Below are 21251 nucleotides of genomic sequence, written 5' to 3' on the forward strand. Positions count from 1 at the left end.
CGGGTCACAATATCAACACAGTAGGCCTAGTATTTTTGATTTTGCCAAAAATATATATTAAGTTCTTTTATTTTTGTTATTATCATTTTCTCAGGGATTCATTTGCAGTGCTGGTGAGTTAAGCTTGAGTAAACGTATCCCCAGAGGGCACACAGGGGAAGACGGTGACATCCGGTAGCAGACTTATTTTTCATCCTAATTGTCAGAGACCTTTTGTTGAGGTGCAGAGACAGCCTGCACTCAGGATTCTTGACTCACTGCCAACCTGCCCTGCCTCTTCTCTCTCTTATACCCCCTCCCTCTCTCTCTCTCTCTCTCTCTCTCTCTCTCTCTCTCTCTCTCTCTCTCTCTCTCTCTCTCTCTTCCTCCCCCATCTCTCCACACTTCTCACTCTATACTGCGCTAATGGAATTTTCGCCTTGTTTGTTGTTGCCATGGCGAAGGGAGCACCTTGCCAGACGTGTCATGTTTTGGAGCGTCTCCGCCGCGTAGATTCGATACACAGCAGCCATGCGGAGGCGAACAGGCAGACTGGCAGGACACCTTGATTGTGACCTTTAACATCTCCACACACACACACACACACACACACACACACACACACACACACACACACACACACACACACACACACACACACACACACGTAGAATGATAGTACATACATAACAATTTCAACCCGTTGATTAATTAATTTCACCACTGTGTTGAAACTGCAGACATCTGTAGGGCGCTATCTTATCTTTATTTATTATGAGGTTCAGAAATACAGTATGTAAGAATTACATTTTGCCGTCCCCTTCCTCAGCCTTGATTGGACAACCCACTGAGAAGAAAAACGGTTGAGGACAGGCAGACAGAGTTTTCTTCATTTTAGAGTAGGAACAGGATAGTAGAATGGAATTATTGTAGGATGGCAAGCACAGCTCAAGTAGGCAAAGGGTAACGACCAGGGTTGAGCTGTAGGGGGTACGGGGGGGTACGGCGTACCCTTAGTTCTGACACTGTGGGGGCTGGGGACTCGCGCGTGCACATGCACGAGCAGCTCCACATGCACTCGCGAGCACACACGTCAGCCGCCCGCGAGAAGTCAATCATTAATACAACAACGCACCTTCAGGGGCGAGCCGTTTTTAACACCTTAAACAATGGACTCAACGACCTGGCTGCTTTGCATAACAAGAGCTGGTAGCCTACCAGACACTCACAAAGGTGTCCTTATCTAGCTCTGGTCCATAGCGTTAGAAGGAGTTCTCCTTAACGCTATGGTACTTTAGATTCTTTCCCCTCGCACCGCGGTAGCGCAGCCTCTCGTCTGTAGTAAAATAAAATAAAAACGCTTTTGGTACTCACCAAAACAAAGACGGTTTAATGGAGTTGAAAGCCTATTCTACTAAGTGGGAACACTCTGAGCCCCCACCTCACGTATAAAATACACTTTTTGGCCAGAAAAGAAAATATTTCACCTGAAGGAAGAATCTGGTCAATAGGAAAATTCCATTGACCAGATCTGCAGAGGGCACCTGGAGCAACCAAAAACAGGTTTTAATTCCGGTGAAATATTTTCTTTTCTGGCCAAAAAGTGTATTTTAGACATGAGGTGGGGGCTCACAGTGTTCCCATTTAGTAAAGTAGGCTTTGAACTCCATAAAACCGTCTTTGTTTTGGTGAGTAGCAAAAGGGTATTTTTTTTAACTTGTTTTAAAAAATACTGTTTTGAAAGCAATGTAAGTCTTAAAAAAAGTAATTAAAGTAAAGACAAGTTGACTGATTATTTTAAGTACTTATGTGTGGGTGAATCTATGTAAAGGGCTTTTATATAAAACAAAAGGAAAATAAAATAATTAATTAATTGAAACAAAAATAAAAACAACAAATTAAAAATGCAACAAAATAATAAGAAATATAAATACATTAATAATCACATGTTGAATACAGTATTTCAACTAGCACTGAGCTGAGTGGCTATGTGCACATGCTTGCGCACGCACGTGCCCGCGCGCGTGCACGTGCGCGCGCACGTGACGTCATAAAATAGAGTACCCATAGTTCAAAAATCCACAGCTCACCACTGGTAACGACTCATTATTTTAAGACACAAAGATCACTCAATCCGGAACTTAAGGAAGTTTGAAAGTTGTGCAGTCGTGAAAACCACCAAGCATTATATGATGAAACTGGCTCTCATGAGGACCGCCACAAGAAGGGTAGACCCAGAGTTAACCCATTCAATCCGGGAACGCATTTCTGTCATTTTAAATTTCTTTGGCTGTTAAAAAAAAGCAGATCCACCAGCTCATAGTGCGGCCGCGCTATGAGCTTGTAGATCTGCTATTTTTTTTAAATCGTGCAAAATCTGGGCAAATCTTTGAATATATATATTTTTAAGCGAACATTTGTCTTTGTCCAAATGTTCGAATCATTTGTCAAACATTTGGCAACAGTTTAAAAAAAAAGCGGCACTCTATGTCCAAACCTTTGGCACTGAACTTGGTACTGTACATACATACATTCATACATAGACACATGTCTTATCCCACAGCCATAACCCCTTAGTTCTCAGTTTTTCCTGTCTCATTGTTCTTGGACTGCTCGTTATTACACAGTGAAATCCTGAGTGTTAATTTAACTCTGAGAGAGTATAAATGGAACCAAATGGACCCGTAATTAGGGTCCATTTGGTTCCATTTATACTCTCTCAGTGTTACAAATGGATACATTAACACTGAGGATTTTACTGTGTACCATCATAAGGGCTGTTGGGGATAGGCCTGGTCTCATTCACAGAATCATCTCCCAATGTATGGGGTGATGAAATCTCTGTGAATGTGTGTATTATGTGTATGTTGGTGATGTGGGGAGGATGGGTTGGGGGGGTGGGGTATCTGCCCCAAGAGCAACAACTAAATAAAAAACAGCAGTCTCCGCCAAAGTGTGTTCAGTCAAGCAGCGAACCCTCTCAGAACAAAGGCTATAGATGGTTGTCTGTTTCCAATAACCCTGAGATGTACGGGGAGCTCTGACCTCAGCTGAGCTTGACCTTGCCCTGTAGAGGAGGGGGACTGACTGTGTGGACAAATGCAAAGTCGCACTTGTGTTCGCCAAACGAAGAAGCCGCACAGATAACTTATTCCATTAAGACCGGAAACGCATTTGTGTAATTTACTTTGGCTATTAAAAAAATAGCAGACATACAAGCTCATAGCGCGGCATAACGAGTGCTATGAGCTTGTACTGTAGATCTTCTATTTTTTTAAAGAACATTTTTGCAAATCTTTGGATATATATTTTTTTGCCAGCGAACATTTGTAACTCAAATATTTGCTTCTGGTGATTCTACAAATATCTAAATCCTAAGTTTTCTGAAAAAAGTATGTTGCTATAATATCAGTCGTTCCCAAACCTTTTTCATGTCAAGGGCCCCCAAAATTATATGTATTTGGCCGCGGACCCCCATCTCAAGATATAGCAGATATATAGAAAACGTGAATTTTGATCGGTACATTTTGCTGTGTCGTAACTCCAGAGAGGGCTCAACTGCGAGGTACGATGTCGGCAAGTGACCTCAGACCTTGACTAGCGTAGAGAGTAGAGGGTGGCGAAGCAGATCCTCGAGCTGTCCAAGGCGGTTCCAGATGTTCTGGTCAGCTGGAACAGTAGATGTGGAGTCCATTTCTATAGTGCTATATGCAGTATACAGTTTAGCAAAAGGATCAAATAAGTCTAGAAAGGTTAAATGTGGATATGAAAATGTAAGGATCTTGGTAACCAAGAACATCAATTCTTCAAAGCCTTTTTTTAAAAACAGATTTTGTCATAGTAGGGGTCAGTATATTCAAAATATGGTATTCCATTTTACTACTTGCATCCTTTTAGTATAAAACCCTTTTTACCAGAGCCTGCTGTCCATTCTACACCAGTGACCATGCAGGCCAGTGGGAACCAGAGCTGCAAACCGATGTACACGAGGCTGCACTAAACACATGCTGGGCCTGCAAGCCTGCTGGGAAAACATAGTGAAGTACAATACTTCGTCGTGTCTCTGCTGCTTCAAATCTAGTTCATTTTGCACTCTGTCTGCAGTATTTAAAAAGAGATGCGTGTGAGAAAGATTTGAAAAAGTCGAGTTTGTCACAGCCCAAAAATAAATGCTTTGAAATCAAATCAAATGTCTGTTCCCAAACAGCTAATCATTCATAATGCACTTCTCAAGTTGAAATGAAAGAGTGCGAGAATACCAATAAAGCAGTAATTATAAAGGAGGTCACTGTTCTGTACATCATCGCTGTCGGGCAGAAACATTGTATCTCCATAATTCATCTTTTTAATGTATTTTCATGAATTAATTACATACTTTATACTTTGTCATAAGACAGTGTCACATAAAAGTAGGAAAAAATGTCGATCTTCAAGCTTGTAGATCGGATATTTTTTAAAACAAATTGGGGGGAAAAAAACATTTTGCCTAATGACATGCCCCAAGGCAGGGATGGCAGGTTGCCAAGTCTCTATGGGTTTTACAGATATTTAACCAATGAAGTGTATTTAAAAAAAACAGCTTGTGACTAAACACTACTTGGATGCTTTGGAACACAGGCTCTTGAAAAGCAACGGTTTTGGACAATACTGTACAAGCTTCCCGCCCGACAGCAACGACATTCTCGTTGGCCTGAGCAGTGGCGATCAGCATTCACCTTAACCCATTCAACCCATTCATCTGTGCCGTGCTATGAGCTTGTATATCTGCTATTTTAGAAAAATCTTGAACATTTGTGCAAATGTTTTCATTTTTTTTTTTTTTAAACAACATTTTTAACTCAAATCTTTGCTTCTGGGGGGTCCCTGTAACAACATATTTTGATGGAGATTGGCAGCCAAAAACATAATTTTGGGTGGTCCTTGACAAGAAAAGGTTTGAGCACCACTGATATAGCAACAATATAGTTTTTCAGAAAAATTAAGACATTTGTTGAGACATTTGACAGTTACAAATGTTCAGTTTGAAAAATATATATTCAAAGATTTGCACAAATGTTCATTGATTTTTCAAAAGCATCTATGTAACCACTTAAACCATTATTTTATACTTTGGCTATTCAAAAATAGCAGATATACAAGCTCATAGCGCGGCAACTCTGTGCCACGCTATGAGCTTGTACTATATCTGCTATTTTTTGAATAGCCAAAGAAATCTTAAAATGACAGAGATGCGTTCACTTCCCGGATTGAATGGGTTAAAGCATTTCAACATCAAGACATTTATACAGACCGGCTCCTGCGAGCGTTTAGACAAATGCAATTCCACTTTATCGGGCAGAACACACTTTAGCAATCATCTCATTTTCCACTCGGGCACCCTCTCACGTTCTCAATCTATATTATTCTCACATGCCATATATGGTGTTCATACAGGCTGGCTCGCCCACCAGAGGGAAGAGGTATTTGCATGCAGGTCCTTCTGCACGCGGAACGCCATCGGCACACTTCCACTGTAGATCAGCCATTCCCAACCTGTGGGCCCGGGGCCCGCTGGTGGGCCGTCAGGATATTGCAAGTGTGCCCCCAAGTAATTGAAAAAAAAAAACTAAGATTTTATTGATAATATGATTTGATATATAAAAAATGTATGTAAAAAAAATTACGTCTATTGCCCATTCAATCCGGGAGCGCATCTGTGTCATTTTAGATTTTAGCTCTAACCATTATTTTATACTTTGGCTATTCAAAAATAGCAGATATACAAGCTCATACAGTAGCGTGGCACCGAGTGCGCGTTGTGCGAGCTTGTAGATCTGCAAATGTGTTTAACTTTTTTTGCAAATCTATGAATATATATATTTTTAAAGCGAACATTTATTTTTTGCTTCTGGGGTCCCTGGAACAAAATATTTTGGTCCGTGACCAAACACCTAATTTTGGGGGTCCTTGATAAGAAAAGGTTTGAGAACCACTGATATTATAGCAACACTCGTTTTTCTGAAAACTGTTAGGATTTAGAAGAACAGATGCGTTCCCGGATTGAATGGTTAAAACGTTGAAAATGTGTTTTCATTGTGATACCGAGAAATAGGAACTTAAAGTATACCACGTTGGTGCCATTGAACCAAGCTGGAACACAATTGATTGGTCATTAAAATAAACGTGCTTTGAAAATGCACGCGGCCCACCGTGTCAAGTGGTCAGACGGGTGGTCCGATGAACACTTTAGAGGTTTTCAAGTGGGCCCTGGTCCAGGAAAGGTTGGGATCCACGACAGACTGTAGATGAAAACCAGTAACAAACAGCAGTGGTTTTTGAACTTGTTGTGCCCAAGGCACACCAAAATTAAAATCTCAAGGCACACCTGTTTACATAGTGAAAATAGCCAATCTAAGTTCACAACACATCACAATGCAACGCGTATATTGACACGTTGAGTGGTTAACATAGAATTTCTCTCTGTATTGGGAAATGAGTATGCACAAAGCGCTGATTATAGTCAATTTAAAAAAAAAAAAGTACATTCCAATAACATTACAATTATATTACAATGTAATTGTATAATAATAATAATAATAATAATGTGTGGTTGTCACAAAATCCCAAGGTATTCCTAGACACCTGGTCTCATGGAACACCAGCTCGGTGCACCATTTGGGATGGGAACCATTGAAATGTACACAAACAAACACACAATTGCATGACTAACGGACACAGCGGTGCACACTATATCCACACAGAGCGCTGTGCACCATGTTCTCACAAACACTTTAAACTTACACCGTTATAATCAGCAGAAAGCCTGATAATTGCCTTCCACTTCACTCCCAGCAGCCTCGGCTTCAGACAATCAAAACTGCCCTCTGATTGTTACAATATGTATGCTTGTTTAAATATTTCACGTGTGATATCTAATATGCAGCGAGAGTACAGCTCCGAAACGGCCCCTCAGATGGCAGTCTTGATAATTGGAGGGCACAAGCGCTCTCTCTCTCTCTCTCTCTCTCTCTCTCTCTCTCTCTCTCTTCCCTTCACAACTGACCCCTCCCTTGTGTTGCACACCTTGCAGACCTTCAGAGCTTTGTGCTGACTTTAGGGTGCCTTTGTTAAACTGCCCGCTTACGGCCGTGTCCCATGAATACATTTCCATCCGAGAGGAATTCCATAATTTTTCATATGCCAACATGATGGATCGTCTCGATTTTTTTTTTCAAGATCCCAACTTTGACAAGCCTCTGAGGAGAGACCACACCATAGCGCGGTGTGGCCTTTGTTTTGCATTCCAGCCTATTTGCTGATAGACAATAAATCTTACAAACCCCCCCCATGCAAATTTTTTTATCTACCGTAAGTGTATGTTTCCTGAAGGTTAACATGCATGGTGACGAGATTAGCATTTCAGCCACAAAACGGTGCTTTTTGCATCTGTCCCTGCAATGAAATAAGCCATGTATACAAATGGGTAATATAGTGGAATATTGGTAGAGATGATTGCTCTTCCACTGTCAAAAGTTGCAAGGAATTATTAAAGCTGCAACACGTAACTTTTATGTCTTGCGTGTGATTCAAACCTGGGTCTCACAAATGAGAGGGCAAGTTTCTACTGCTCAACCAGTTAGCAGTGGTGTAAAGTAACTATGTGCTCAAGTACTGTACTTAAGTAAACTTTTGCTTTACTGGAGTTTGCTTTTACTTTATTGGAATTTCCAATTTGCAATACTTTTACTTCTACTCCACTGCATCTCAGAGGCAAATATTTTACTTTTAGTCCACTACAATTATTTGAAAACCTTTATTACTAGTTACTTTGTAGATTTAGATTATTATTACAACACCACTTCAGCCCTATTTAAACTTTGGCAATTTGAAAATAGCCGATCTACAACACTGGGTGAAAAGCAATGATTTTGGGAGGGTATCCCTCAGGCATACCCCTGATACTTAAGGGAGTATGTGTGTGTATGCTGCCCTCATTCATTAATGTACCACCTCCCACATACCTCCCACATATTCAGGTGTATGTACCATTTCTGAGACCTTCATTTGCATGTCTGCCAGCAAGGACCTCACACACACACCCACCCCTCCCACCCCTCTCACCCTTCCACCCCAACCACTTCTGAGCATGTGCAGAAAACTACATTTGATTGGAAGCTGTGGCTTATAACCCCACCCACCCACCCCACATTCTGCATGCTAATTCTTGTATAAACCCCCTAGTTTATACCCCCCCCCCCCAGGGGCTGTGGCTTGTCCCCCCCCCCCACCCCCAATGGGAGGGGTGGTTTATAGTTCCCCCCCACTACCTGCACTAATTTATATATATATATATATATATCCACACACACAAACAATATAGAAAAACACATAGGCAGAACTCATGTAATTATGTTTATTGATCAAGAAAAATAAATGTATACAAAACAATGGAACAGGAGCACACAGATAAGGTAAACTGTTTCAAAGAAAAGTATTTTGTTCCAGGGACCCAGAAGCAAAGATTTGAGTTAAAAATGTTCACTCTAAAAATATATATATTCAAATATTCTGAATCAGAATCAGGTTTATTGTCACATCACAGGTTTAATTAAAAAAAGTGGGTGAAATTTGTGTCTATATACTCACACTAGTACCTGAGATAAGATATGTGCATGAACATAGCAGCAATGTATACTGTGCATGATATACTTATGGACGTTAGTTAAGGTGCTTGGGAAAAAAAGTTAAAAGTCAGTGCGTTATACACAGGATTACGGTGCAAAATGTCAGTGTGTGTCGACCGCATAATCCACATAGACTGACATATAGTCAGCAAGTAGTGACATGAAGAAGAGCAAAGAAAAATAGCGGGAAAAGGAAAACAAAGTCACTTGTAGGCTACTCATGTAATCCACGGTGGCTGGGTCCAAGGAAGAGCTAAATCCAAGTCATGTGTCCCTGGTATAATCCACAGGAAGAAATACAGAAAATAAAGAAATATATTTTGTTCCAGGGACCCCAGAAGCAAAGATTTGAGTTAAAATGTTTGCACTAAAAACATAGTCCTCAAGCTCTTTGTCGTCAAGCATTGGGTCCTGGAGAACACAGCGTTTGGTACAAGGTCCTGGAGATGATCTTGTGAACTTCTTCCTGCTGGAGGGCTGAAGATCCAAAATGGAAGTCCATCTTTGGAGTTGCTCTGTGTCCTCAAGCATTGGGTCCTGGAGAATGCAGCGTTTGGTATGAGGTTTTGGAGATGATCTCCTGAACTTTGGACTGCTGGAGGGCTGAAGATCCAAAATGGCAGTCCTTGAAGCCTTGAAGAAAAACAGAAGAAGAAAAAAAGAATTACAATTAAACCACAAAACCACTGAAACCGGAACACAACAATGTTAATACAATTACCACACTCTACCACACTACTCTCTGTGTGTGTGTGTGTGTGTGTGTGTGTGTGTGTGTGTGTGTGTGTGTGTGTGTGTGTGTGTGTGTGTATTGCCTGCTGACTGTCTGCTGAATCTTCTGCTGAAAACCAAGCCATTGTCCTGCAAATTGCAATTTATTCTGGAGATTACCTGTTAAAACTCCGAAAGGTCCTCACACATGTACCGCTGGGTGCCAACAACTGTAAAATAATATAACAGCAATTACAACTCAGAAAACTTCAACTGAAACAGGAGTGCACAAAAAAAAAGTTAAATGAAGAGTGTGGGTGTGTAGTACCTTATAAAACTTCCTCGTCAACAGTGGGGAAATCAATGGAATTCTCCCTGCAAATATCATTTTAGGGGTTAGTGGGATGAAGCAATGCTTTGCCATTGTATTCAATATAGCCACAGTAAAGACAAACTACAAAGCAATCCAACTTTAGTTACTAAAATGTATAAAGTCTGTGTATTTTACTATACTGCATTATGCTGACAAATTAAATCATGGCATATGAATTGACTAGCTACTTGACTAGGCCACATGTTTTAAAACAATCTGAACTCATACAGGTAAAGGAACACTAGCCTGCAACTGATCAAACAGACTGTAGAGAACTGATCAAAGTAAATACAATAAACAGTATAACCTACTAATGATTTACAATTAGATAAAATAGCAGCTTACCATTTACAAAGCTAGTCCAAAAACACCAACAGGCCAGCAGTACATGTTGAGAAGAATGAATTCACCCAACCGCCCAAACAGTTCAAATGTTTGAAAACTCTGTTTGGACACATCTGATTGGATAGACACAAATGTTCCCCTCCCCACCATTTGAATGTGCATGTTAAATGTTGGCAGTCAGAGAGAGAGAGAGAGAGAGAGAGAGAGAAAGATTGGAAATAAACTATTTACTTAGTTTAGTTAGTTTTAACAAGTTAAACGTTACTATGTAGAGGTACTAATGCTTTGCACTAAACAACAAGCACAAAAAAAGAACTTGCATTTTGTTCTTTTGAGCACTACTGGGCCTAGACTAGAAAACAAACTAAATAGTTTATTAACCACATGACTGGTGGTAACCTGTATTTTTGGCAGTGATGGCAGAAGTACTCAGTTATTTTACTTAAATAAAAGTAGCAATACCACAATATAAAAATACAAACAAAATATAAACATAATAAAACAAGTAAAAGGCCTGTGTTCAAAATGTTACTTGAGTAAAAGTTTGAAAAAAGTATTGGCATCAAAATATACTTAAAGTACCAAAAGTGAAAGTATTAAAATGTTTGAAAATGGCAGATCTACAAGCTTGTAGATTGGCTATTTTCAAATAGCCTATGTATAAAATAGGGCTAAAGTGGTTAATATGGTGATAGAGGTGGAGCTCCTATTATCTGAGAGACCTGAGACAATAGGGCCACTGAACCCATCAACACCTTTCATGCAAATGTTGTGCCTGCATGTAAATCTCTACCCCCCAAAATACACACGAAAACACACATAAAGTAAGCCTTGTTTGTGATATAATTTTAACCATTTAATGACCCTTAAACGTACTTGGTAAAAGTACAAAAGTATTGGTATCAAAATGTGTTCAAGTACTAAAATGTTTGAAAATAGCCGATCTACAAGCTCACAACGCGACGCGTTGTGAGCTTGTAGATCGGCTATTTTCAAATAGCCTAGGTATAAAATAAGGCTAAAGTGGTTAATGTATGTTTTATAATGTAATCATTTATATCTGCAAAGTAACTAGTAGCTAAAGTTTTCAAATAATTGTAGTGGAGTAAAAGTACAATATTTGCCCCAAGACTGCACTCTGATCTCTCTCTGTGTGTGTGTGTGTGTGTGTGTGTGTGTGTGTGTGTGTGTGTGTGTGTGTGTGTGTGTGTGTGTGTGTGTGTGTGTGTGTGTGTGTGTGTCATGCTTTATTAGTATGTCCTTTCTGTAAACTAACACTGCTCACCTATGCAAGACCTAAGAACACTTTTTTTTTAAAATATATTTGTATTAGCTTTTCCTTGAATGTCACAATGCAACTTTGGTTCACTGTTTCTCTCTCTCTCTCTCTCTCTCTCTCTCTCTCTCTCTCTCTCTCTCTCTCTCTCTCTCTCTCTCTCTCTCTCTCTCTCTCTCTCTCTCTCTCTCTCTCTCTCTGAGCCCCCCCCCCCACTCTGAACCCCACACCTCCCATTGTTTGAACAAACCTCTAATTTACATATGTAAGGGAGATTCCCTAGCAGAGAAAAGAGAGACACATATCCAGGTATCTTAAAGGCATTTTAAGGTAAACAGTCCCCTCCCGCATTCATTGAAATACTTCCACCAATCATTTATGTTTGGTGGGTGTATGCCTTGCCCACGTATCCAGGTATATCACCTTTTTCACCCAGTGCAAGCTCACAACGCGTCGCGAGCTTGTAGATCTGATATTTTCAAAGGCTTTTTATACATTTTATACATTTGAAAACTTGTGAAATGGGGCCTTCTGCATAACGAGTACTTTTACTTTTGGTACTCTAAGTACATTTTGATACCAATACTTACTTACGTACCAATACATATTTTTACTGAAGTACATTTTGAATTCCGGACTTTTAATTGTAAGAGAGTATTTCTACCTTGCAGTATTGGTAGTTTTACTTAAGTAAAACATTTTAGTACTTTTTCCACCACTGCCCAGGAGGCAATTCCTGATATAGTGCTCATGAGCTGGTAGTACTGCTTGTCAACCAGTAGGTGTCCTACCCAGAACCATAGTTTCAATTTCTCAATGTAGGGAAACCACCTCCCACCACTGCAGATGTGCCAATTATATCAGTATATTGTTATATTGTATCAACATACTCTGCCATACAGATTGGTTAAAAAAAACATTGTATTCATTGAAATTACGTTCCAGATTGCAGCTTTCACTAATTATTAACTATTAAAATGTTCAGAATATGTATTCTTTATTTTCTCACACTTTTATGGACGCATGTAAAACCGCTCCTTTGGATTTGTTACGAGTCGTCACGTATCCGCGGCGTTTCATTTATGTGTGTGCACGCGTGCACATGTGTTTTCGCTTTCACGCATGCCTGCGAGCTACTGGGCACATGTGCGTGCATATGCATGCGTGCCATGCGCGCCTATACACACACACATGGTGTATGTGCACATGAAAGTACACGTGCACGTGAGCATGTACAAGCAGTACGTGTGTGTGTGTGACGTGTGTGTGTGTGTGTGTGTGTGTGTGCATTCAAAATGAACGAGCTGGCGCCTGCACATATGCACGCCCGTGCTTGCACACACACACACACACACACACACACACACACACACACACACACACACACACACACACACACACACACACACACACACACACACACACACACACACACACGAGACAACAAAAGCGAGGGAGGCCGCTTTCCCTCTGATAAACAGACATAATTCAAATGTCAGCATTTGAATGTCATCCTCAAAGAAGCCTCTCCATCAGCGCTCCAGTCATTACAGACGATAACGGGGGAGAGGAGAGGAGGGGGGCATTGTTTCATCTCTATGAGCCTTCTACCCCTCTAATTATTAAAGCACCTTTCTTCCCCTTTAAAAAAAACGCACAGAGGGAGAGTGAGATTAGAAGTATTGTTGGCTTTTGACAATTCTATTTCTCCTCCCTCCCTCCCCTCCCTCCCTCCTAGCCTCCATACAGGTTGAGTTTTAATTTGCATCCGTTGAAGAATCTGGGCCCAGATGGCCAGGCCCGCCTTGTCATCTCACTCTCTGTCTGTCTGTCTCTCTGTCTGTCTGTCTGTCTGTCTGTCTGTCTGTCTCTCTCTCTCTCTCTCTCTCTCTCTCTCTCTCTCTCTCACTCTCTCACTCTCTGTGTCTCTCTCTCTCTCCTTCTTTCTTGCTCTCTCACTCTCATTTCATCAGTTCCTCTCCTGCTCTCTCTCTCTCTCTTTCTCTCTGTATCTATCTCTCTCTCTCTTTTTTTGCTTTCTCTCCCTTCCTCTTCCTCTTCTCGCAAACCGGCACCAGAGGATAACAAAGATATGCAGATGAGGGGCGAAGCGGTAAGCTTTGGATCGATGCCAGAGAGATGGATAGAAAGAGAGAGAGAGAGAGAGAGAGAGAGAGAGAGAGAGAGAGATAGCGAGAGAGAGAGAGATCCTCTTTCACAATAGCGGGGGGAACAAATTGATGCGTCCCGCAAACTGTGTCACAGTAGCAGCAGGTTACTGCGCGGCCTGCCAAGTCTGTCAGTCGCAGCGTTGTGCCAGGCGGGCCGCGTGTCCCCGGTGGCGGAGCGAGGACACTGGCGGCTGAGTGATTGCCAGAGGCTTTAGACAAAACATGTAGCATCACAGTGTCAACAGTGTCATTAGACATAAAGCCACACTGCCAGCAAACTCATTAGCCCAAGTGGATGTAGACCCCCCCACCACCACCACCACCACCCCCTCCCTTCGGTGTCGCTGTGATATTAGCAAAAACTCTCACTTCTCGAGTGCTCTTTGAACAGGTTTGATAGTTTTTAAGTGTTGTGATTCAGCTCTGTCGAGGTCACGAAAAAATAAACCGGCAGACATTATAGTGTGCTGCATAAGTAGGTGTTAGCAAGTATGTTGTGCTGTATGTCAAGTGCTTCGCCAAACAATACAGCAAGTGTTCCGAAAGGTCAGGCGCCTACTTGAAAGTATATGTACAGCAGACGGTATTAGAGTGAAGGAAGACGTAGCTTGAAACGGCAATTCGTAACTTTTATGTTTTGCCTGGGATTAGAAGAACCCTGGTCCCCTGCCGGAGAGACCAAATAGCTACTGCACAGCCAAGAGGCGAACCCTGCTTTTGTAACGCCCAGGAATCGAACCCCGGTCTCCCGCAAGCCAAACACCTTAACCATTAGCCTAAAGGGGAACTACCCCTTGGCTGGGGGAGATATTAGACTTTTGGTCTTCGGGGCAGAGGCTGTGAGCCACTCTGCTACACTTTGCAATGGAAGAGTAGGTAAAGCACCTCCAACCACTGCAGAGGTGCTGTATTTATAATGTACAATCACAATTTAGGCATTTAGCACTTAGTATGGGGGGACTCAGTATAAGTGCAAGATTGGAATAAGCAGAGTAAGCATGAACTCTAGACAACAAACAACATATTTAGTCCCATAAGTAAAGTGCAAAGAGAACAATGTAGTGCCTCAAGGGAACTGGGATACCAGGTAAACACTGAACTGAACTGTATAGGTACAATGTATTAACATACTCTACCATACAGATTGGTTAAAGAAAATAACACTTTATTCATCAAAATAACTTCCGCAATACAGCTTTAATCCCTTTGATCAATTTGTGCTGCCTTACTACAGCCTGAAAAAAAAAGTCGGAAAAAAGGCGCACAGAAACCTATTTATGTTATTCCAAATCTTTGGAGAGCTGAGCCCATACATGGAGCCAGGCATCAAGAGACAGAACAAGAGTCAGCGTAGATGGTCCTACCATGTATACAAGCGGGGGGGGGGGTGGGGGGTCTACAGGGACTCCCAGGCCCCTGGTGGCATCTCTGTGTCGGAGCTCCATCTTTTGAAGCGTAATGAGGCTCAGTCGGGGTCCCACATCCCCACAATCAGCACAAATCGATAATACACGCAACAAACATGTCTTATCCCTTCCTAATGAATGGGGGCTTGCGGGTGGAGAGGGCGGGGGTACCACTGGGTAGGTGGTAGTGGGGGGGGTGGGGGTAGGTTGGAGAGGATAATCATATCTCCACCCTCAGTCAATAAGTCCTACAACCTCATTACCGATGCATGAGGAAGGGGTGGAGGGGCAACAAGAGTGAGAAAGGAAAGAGAGAGAGAAGAGTGAGGAGCGCACGCCCGCACGCACATGCACACGCACACAGGCGCACGCGCGCACACACACGCGCGCGCACGCACACACACACACACACACACACACACACACACACACACACACACACACACACACACACACACACACACACACACACACACACACACACACACACACACACACACACACACACACACACACACACACACACACATACACACACACACACACACACACACACACACACACACACACACTACATATCTTTACATAATGCCAGGCTGGGTTGCCTAGCCAGGGCTGTGTAAGTCATAGGTTGCAACAGATCCACGTGATGACCCAAGTGCTTTTCAAGTAATCCAAGGAAACAGTCATCAAGACTATAGGTACCAAATCAGAGCTTGTTCTCCAAACGTACAGGCAAAATACAAGTGAGTGCACTAACGTTAGCTAGTCAAACTGCTGGCGACTGCTGTGGGCACGCTGTACTGTAGGGCGGTCTTGTACCAGATTACATCAAACCATCTTTATGAGTCTCAGTCATTGTTACTCTGTGTTGAGTGCCTATTTCTTTCAACATAATAGACAAAATCTAAATGCTTACATCAGAAATGATGACAATATTTCCTGGTTGAGGCTCATGTGAATTCTAACCTCTGAGAACTAGTGTGTCTCCGTGGTTGCCCGGCCAAGTACTCAGACTTATGTGCTTGTGTATTTGAGAGAGAGAGAAAGAGAGAGGGGGAGGGAGAGAGAGAGAGAGAGAGAGTATATGTGCTTGTGTCACTCGCTCAGCCTCTGTCTCAATGAGGACAAAAATGACAAATGACAAGACTGAACATAAAAAAATACACTGCATACTCTAAAATACAAGGAAGAGGAGTTTGTAGATTTCAAGCCCATACGTACACAGAAATCACCTCTTCCAGGTTTTTGCGGGCGTCTATTCAGTGGCCCGCCGGGTCCCGAGGGGGACACCGCTCAGTCTGAGGTCCCCCCCCCCCCTGACTCCTGTGCAGCCACTGGAGTGAGACTGAGACTGACAGGCCTTGGTATGATGGCAGACTGTTGTCCTGTGGAGACAGACAGCCCATTAGAGACAGAGAGCTAGTGAAAACAGGCCAACCAGAGGTGGACTTCGTTGCTGTCGGGCCAACACCTCGTATCTCCATATATCCACTTATGATGTTTGTTTTTTTTCATAAATGAATGCCCTACTTTGTCGTACAAGAGGGTCACGCAAAAGTTGAGGAAAAAAGGCAATCTCCAAGCTCACTGCGTGTCGATACGACGCGTTGTGAGCTTGAAGACTGGCTTTTTTTGGCTGAAAGTGAAAGAGGTTCCATTGGATCCATTGGAACACATAGGTTCTTTTGTCCATTTCCTGAAAAGTGACGGTTTTGGACATACAAGCTTTCCACCCGACAGCGACGACTTGTTACTGGGATTGGCTGCTGGGATGCTATGGCAATATGCAAATATCACACAATGTCTTCTGTCTCTCTCTCCCTCCCTCTCTCTCTCCCTCCCCCTCTCTCTCGCCCTCGATCCTCTACCTCTCCTCCCGTTCTCTCCCCCTCCTTCCATCACTCCCTCGCTCTCTCTCATCCTGGCGTCTGAAGGGCAGGTCCCCCTCCTAATTGATCTGTGGAGATTTCGGCTAACCTTCTTCTGCATGCAGAGAGAGAGAGAGAGAGAGAGAGAGAGAGATGAGAGAGCTGAGATTAGAGCAGAGGAAAAAGGGGAGGAGAATAGAAAGATGGATGGCTACTCTTTATGCCGCCACCGATACACAGGCCAGCATGCAGCGAGCCAACCCAACACGTGGAAGGGGAGGGGGTATGTTTTTAATAAGCACCCAATGTCGAAAACGAGGCACGTCTTTTCTCGGCTTTGGCTGGAATATAAATAGATGTCAATTACAGTAACGTCTCTTTAATGCCGAAGAGTGCAACATGAGTTATCTACTGCTATTGATACATAAGAGTCAGAGAGAGAGAGAGAGAGAGAGATGAGAAGCCACTCCTAAAGATCTCCCTCAATGCCTTTTAGCCCTCTAGGAACCAGCGAGGTGATAAGCGGAACCATTATCCTGCCGATCGATGGCAGGGGGGGCCGTGATTAATGTCACCCCTGAGCTACTGTGGCCCAGGGCCTCGGCCACGGGGACATGGGGATGAACTCTGTAGTCTCACATGGCACCGTGACTAGTGGCTCATAACGCACTTCATGGACATGCCAATTACCGTAGTGGGGCCTTACGGTGGACATACCACGACGCAACTCATCCTACATTGTTTGTGTTACACCCTCGTCACCCTTGCTTTGTCAAATTTGCTTGCAGGCCAGAGAGTTGGCTCTTAAATGGCCAAAAAAGAATCGCCACCTGCGACACGAGACCTGGCATATTTTTGGGGAATGTTTTGCTTAAGTCGTCTTCTTTGCAAAGATGTACATTCCAGTCGAGCTTAAATGGAAAAAGAATCTGCACCTGGGACTCGAGACCTGGCATATTTTTGGGGAATGATTTACTTACAGTAAGTCGTCTTCTTTGCAAGTTCCAGTCATGCTTAACGCAGCACACTGGTCATCAAGCACTGCTGCCATCTATCCTATCCATGCTATCCATGCTATCCATGCTATCCATGCATCCATCCATCCATCCTTCCTTCCATCCATCCATCCATCCATCCATCCATCCATCTATGCATCCATTCATCCTTCCATCCACTCACTCATTCAGTGTTCAATGTCACTCAGCACTCCTCTCCTCTCCACTGAGCTATTATTTACAGGATTAGAGTGGTGAAGATCTTAGCCGCAAAACACTCCTCTACTTAGAGTGGAGAGAGAAAAAAAAGACAGGCAAATTACCAGCTAATGGACCACCGGGCACTAATATCTAAATCCCCAATCTGTCTGTAATTGCTGCAAAATGCTCTGGCTTGTGCTTTATGTGGTTTATACAGACTTCTAAGTGACTCTCTTCTCTCTCTCTCTCTCTCTCTCTCTCTCTCTCTCTCTCTCTCTCTCTCTCTCTCTCTCTCTCTCTCTCCCTCCCTCCATCCTCTGCTCACTTTATTAAGACGGCAAGGAACGTGGGAAGGAGGGGGAAGAATGAGCGGGGCCCTCACTTTCTCTTTTGAGTTGTCTCCCCCTCTCTCTCTCTCTCCCTGGTGGAATCCCCCAGACGTTCTTAATGCCTCGGCCCTCGCGTTCCTATCTTGTCTCGGGGAAGAGCAAAGTGACCGTCCTGTGGATGGTTGCCTCGCGTCACGCCATCTTCTTCCCCGCCAAGGAGCGAGTGATTAATTTCCTTGCGAGAGAGAGAGAGAGAGAGAGAGGAGAGGAGAGAGAAGGAGAGCAAGCTCCGTTTGAAAGGTGCTTTATTTGCATTAGCATTCATAATTACTTAATGACGAATCAGATATGGTTCATTGCGACCAAGTGCAGAAACAAGCTGTCGGTATCATGTATTTCAATTAGAATAGCACTAAAACATGCTCCCCCATGACCATCCAATATAAGCAGGACTTTATTTATTTAGCCAGGGAATTATTATTGGGTGACCCAGGGTCATTCTTCCTCTCAGCTCAAGACAATGCTCTAATTAAGGGGCTGGCCACATAGCATTGAATCCCTATGACAGAAGTGTTGAAATAATTAGAAATGAAGGGAATGGCATTACATGGTGCATTCACGCCAGCTTTTAAGGAATAAGGCCTTTATTATAGCTTTTTGCTAGTAACATGTTGCAGGAAATAACACAGGGGCCAGCTGAACCCTTGTATAGATCTGAAAAATGCAGCTTTTGTCATCCCTGCAGAAGACCTACACTATCTTGTGTGATTCATGCATATCCTTGCGTACAGAGCTAAGGAAGTGGCCTCAGTTGCGATTGAGGGAAAACAAGATGGAAGCCCACATTTTGCTCACCCAAAGTATCTCTCATAGCAGCCTTTCTCAGCTGGTTTTGCTCTTGCGCCCACATTTGTTCTGTGACCTCAATGAATTCAAGACCCAGTCCATTAAATAACACAATACTCTTCTTTATCCGCTCTCCGTCCGCCTGTTAGGACATATTGTGGTCTGCTTAAGGGTCCCACGCCGTTACTTGGGAAACCCTATTGTACCGGGACATCAAAGATCTCGCAGCACCACTGCAACAACATCTTTGATGGCGGCGTTTATCCTAATCTGACTCACCAAACTTTGTGGTACTTCAAAAGGAACAGTGGAAAAAGTCCTTTTTCTTGTATTTTAGAACAAAGTAACTTCTCTTCGCTCCCATCGCTGGTGTGAAAAAGTGCCTCCTTAGCAATATCCATTTTAATCAAGCCAAGCCACAATAGGAGACAGCAGGAAATGTGTGTAAATAATGCATTAATAACCCACCCTGCCCAACAACCCCGGAGGCAGTGCCGGCACGTATGGGGAGTTTAAATATCTCCAAGGGATACCTTCATCTAAAAAGTGCACCGCTCTCAGAGCCTCTGCTTTAATAAAAAGAAAACCCTCAAACTAATTGTGCAGAGTTCAGTGGCAGTTCAGCATAGAGTGCACTACCCAAGGCCTCGGTGGAGGGAGATGGGAGGACAGCCAGTCACGTCCGCATTGCCCTCATTGGCTTCTGTAGTTCCGAGGGCTGTAACCTCTGATGATTGGCTATTGATACACATCACCGGTCTCCCAACTTTTTCTGTTCTCTCAGCACCCACGGTGACAAAACACCCTGTCTTAAAATAACTCCTATTATCATCTTCCATTTTTTACTTTCTTTAAGGGACTTCTGGGGCTGTAACCTAACCGGTGAGGCTTACCTCACTGCGAATGTTCAATTTGTCCAACAAAATGTACATTGGGTTTCAAATGTTCCGTGACCCATGCTGATTGACACACGAAAGCATTGATTGAAAGGCATTTATATGGATGATTCTTTTATATAAAAGTATTATAAATATTAAACACCACGATACTAAGAAGACCATCTAAAGCCTGATTTAAGTCTTACAATGCTGTCGCACGCGAGAAAATCGCCAGTCTACAAGCTCACAACGTGTCGCATTGAAGATCGGCAACTTTTGGCATAATGCATCATAATGCATAATGCATCGTAAATATCTTGCATGCCATGTGGAGCTGGTTAATTTCAGTGATGCTCCCTCAGCCGTCAGTACATGCAGAACGCTCACCAGAGCGCTGGCCTTGCCTTATTCTTGGAAACCTTGAGGCGGCGCTCAGATCGATGCGTAGGAACCTTAACGGCAGCTCCCGCTGATCAAACGATGTTTATGTCTCTCGCAGTCAATAGAACCTAACCTTGGATATGACCATGTTTCTGCCTTCATATTGCATATCCTGCATGCCTCCCTCGGCCCCACGTCTTTGAACGGCTGTGGTGTGGTCCACGCACGTGCGTGTGTGTGTGTGTCTGTCAGTGTGTAGTACTGTACTGTATGTGGGTAAACGCACTTGTTAATGTGAGAAGGGAGACCTTTGTTAATCTCACAGCGAAAATGCAGTTACAGCTTCACTTAGCTGATGGCTGCTCAGATGGTACTGATGAGCACTCAAGGGGCTGTTAGACGTTAAGTGTCTTGCCCAGGGACACTTCAACACATAGACATGAGCCAGTGGGCCTCCTGAATACCATGCAGCGTCTCTACCCACTCACGAACTGTATGTACTGTATGTGCGTTGCTTTACACCTGAGGCTTGCACATCGATGAAAGCACAGTGATTCTCAACCTTTTTTTCATTTGAAGGACCCCCAGTTTGATATGAAATATAGGCCACAGACCCCCATTTGATACAATTATTTTAATCTCTGGGACCCCAATCTACGCTGTGAAATCCTCAATGTTTATTTAACTCCGGGAGTGTGTACAAATGGAACCAAATGGCCCTTTTAAGGGTCCATTTGGACCCCTTGTGGTTCCCCGGACGCGACGTTGAGAAACAGGGATGTAAAGCACTTGACCCTCGCCCACCCTCCACGTCCAGCCAAGTCTG

General features: G+C 43.1%; 1 long non-coding RNA gene across 1 annotated transcript; it reads right to left on the reverse strand.

Annotated features, from left to right (window-relative positions):
- Nucleotides 1-8563: 8563 nt before the first annotated feature.
- Nucleotides 8564-10111, reverse strand: LOC311040753. Its single transcript, XR_014600305.1, has 4 exons — nucleotides 10072-10111; nucleotides 9682-9728; nucleotides 9534-9583; nucleotides 8564-9275 (listed from the first exon to the last, which is right to left on the reverse strand). It is a non-coding gene; the product is annotated as an uncharacterized lncRNA (long non-coding RNA).
- Nucleotides 10112-21251: the final 11140 nt, after the last annotated feature.

The sequence above is a fragment of the Gymnoscopelus microlampas genome, assembly GCF_963454915.1.
Source record: "Gymnoscopelus microlampas genome assembly, chromosome: 24".
In the NCBI taxonomy this organism is placed as follows: domain Eukaryota; kingdom Metazoa; phylum Chordata; class Actinopteri; order Myctophiformes; family Myctophidae; genus Gymnoscopelus; species Gymnoscopelus microlampas.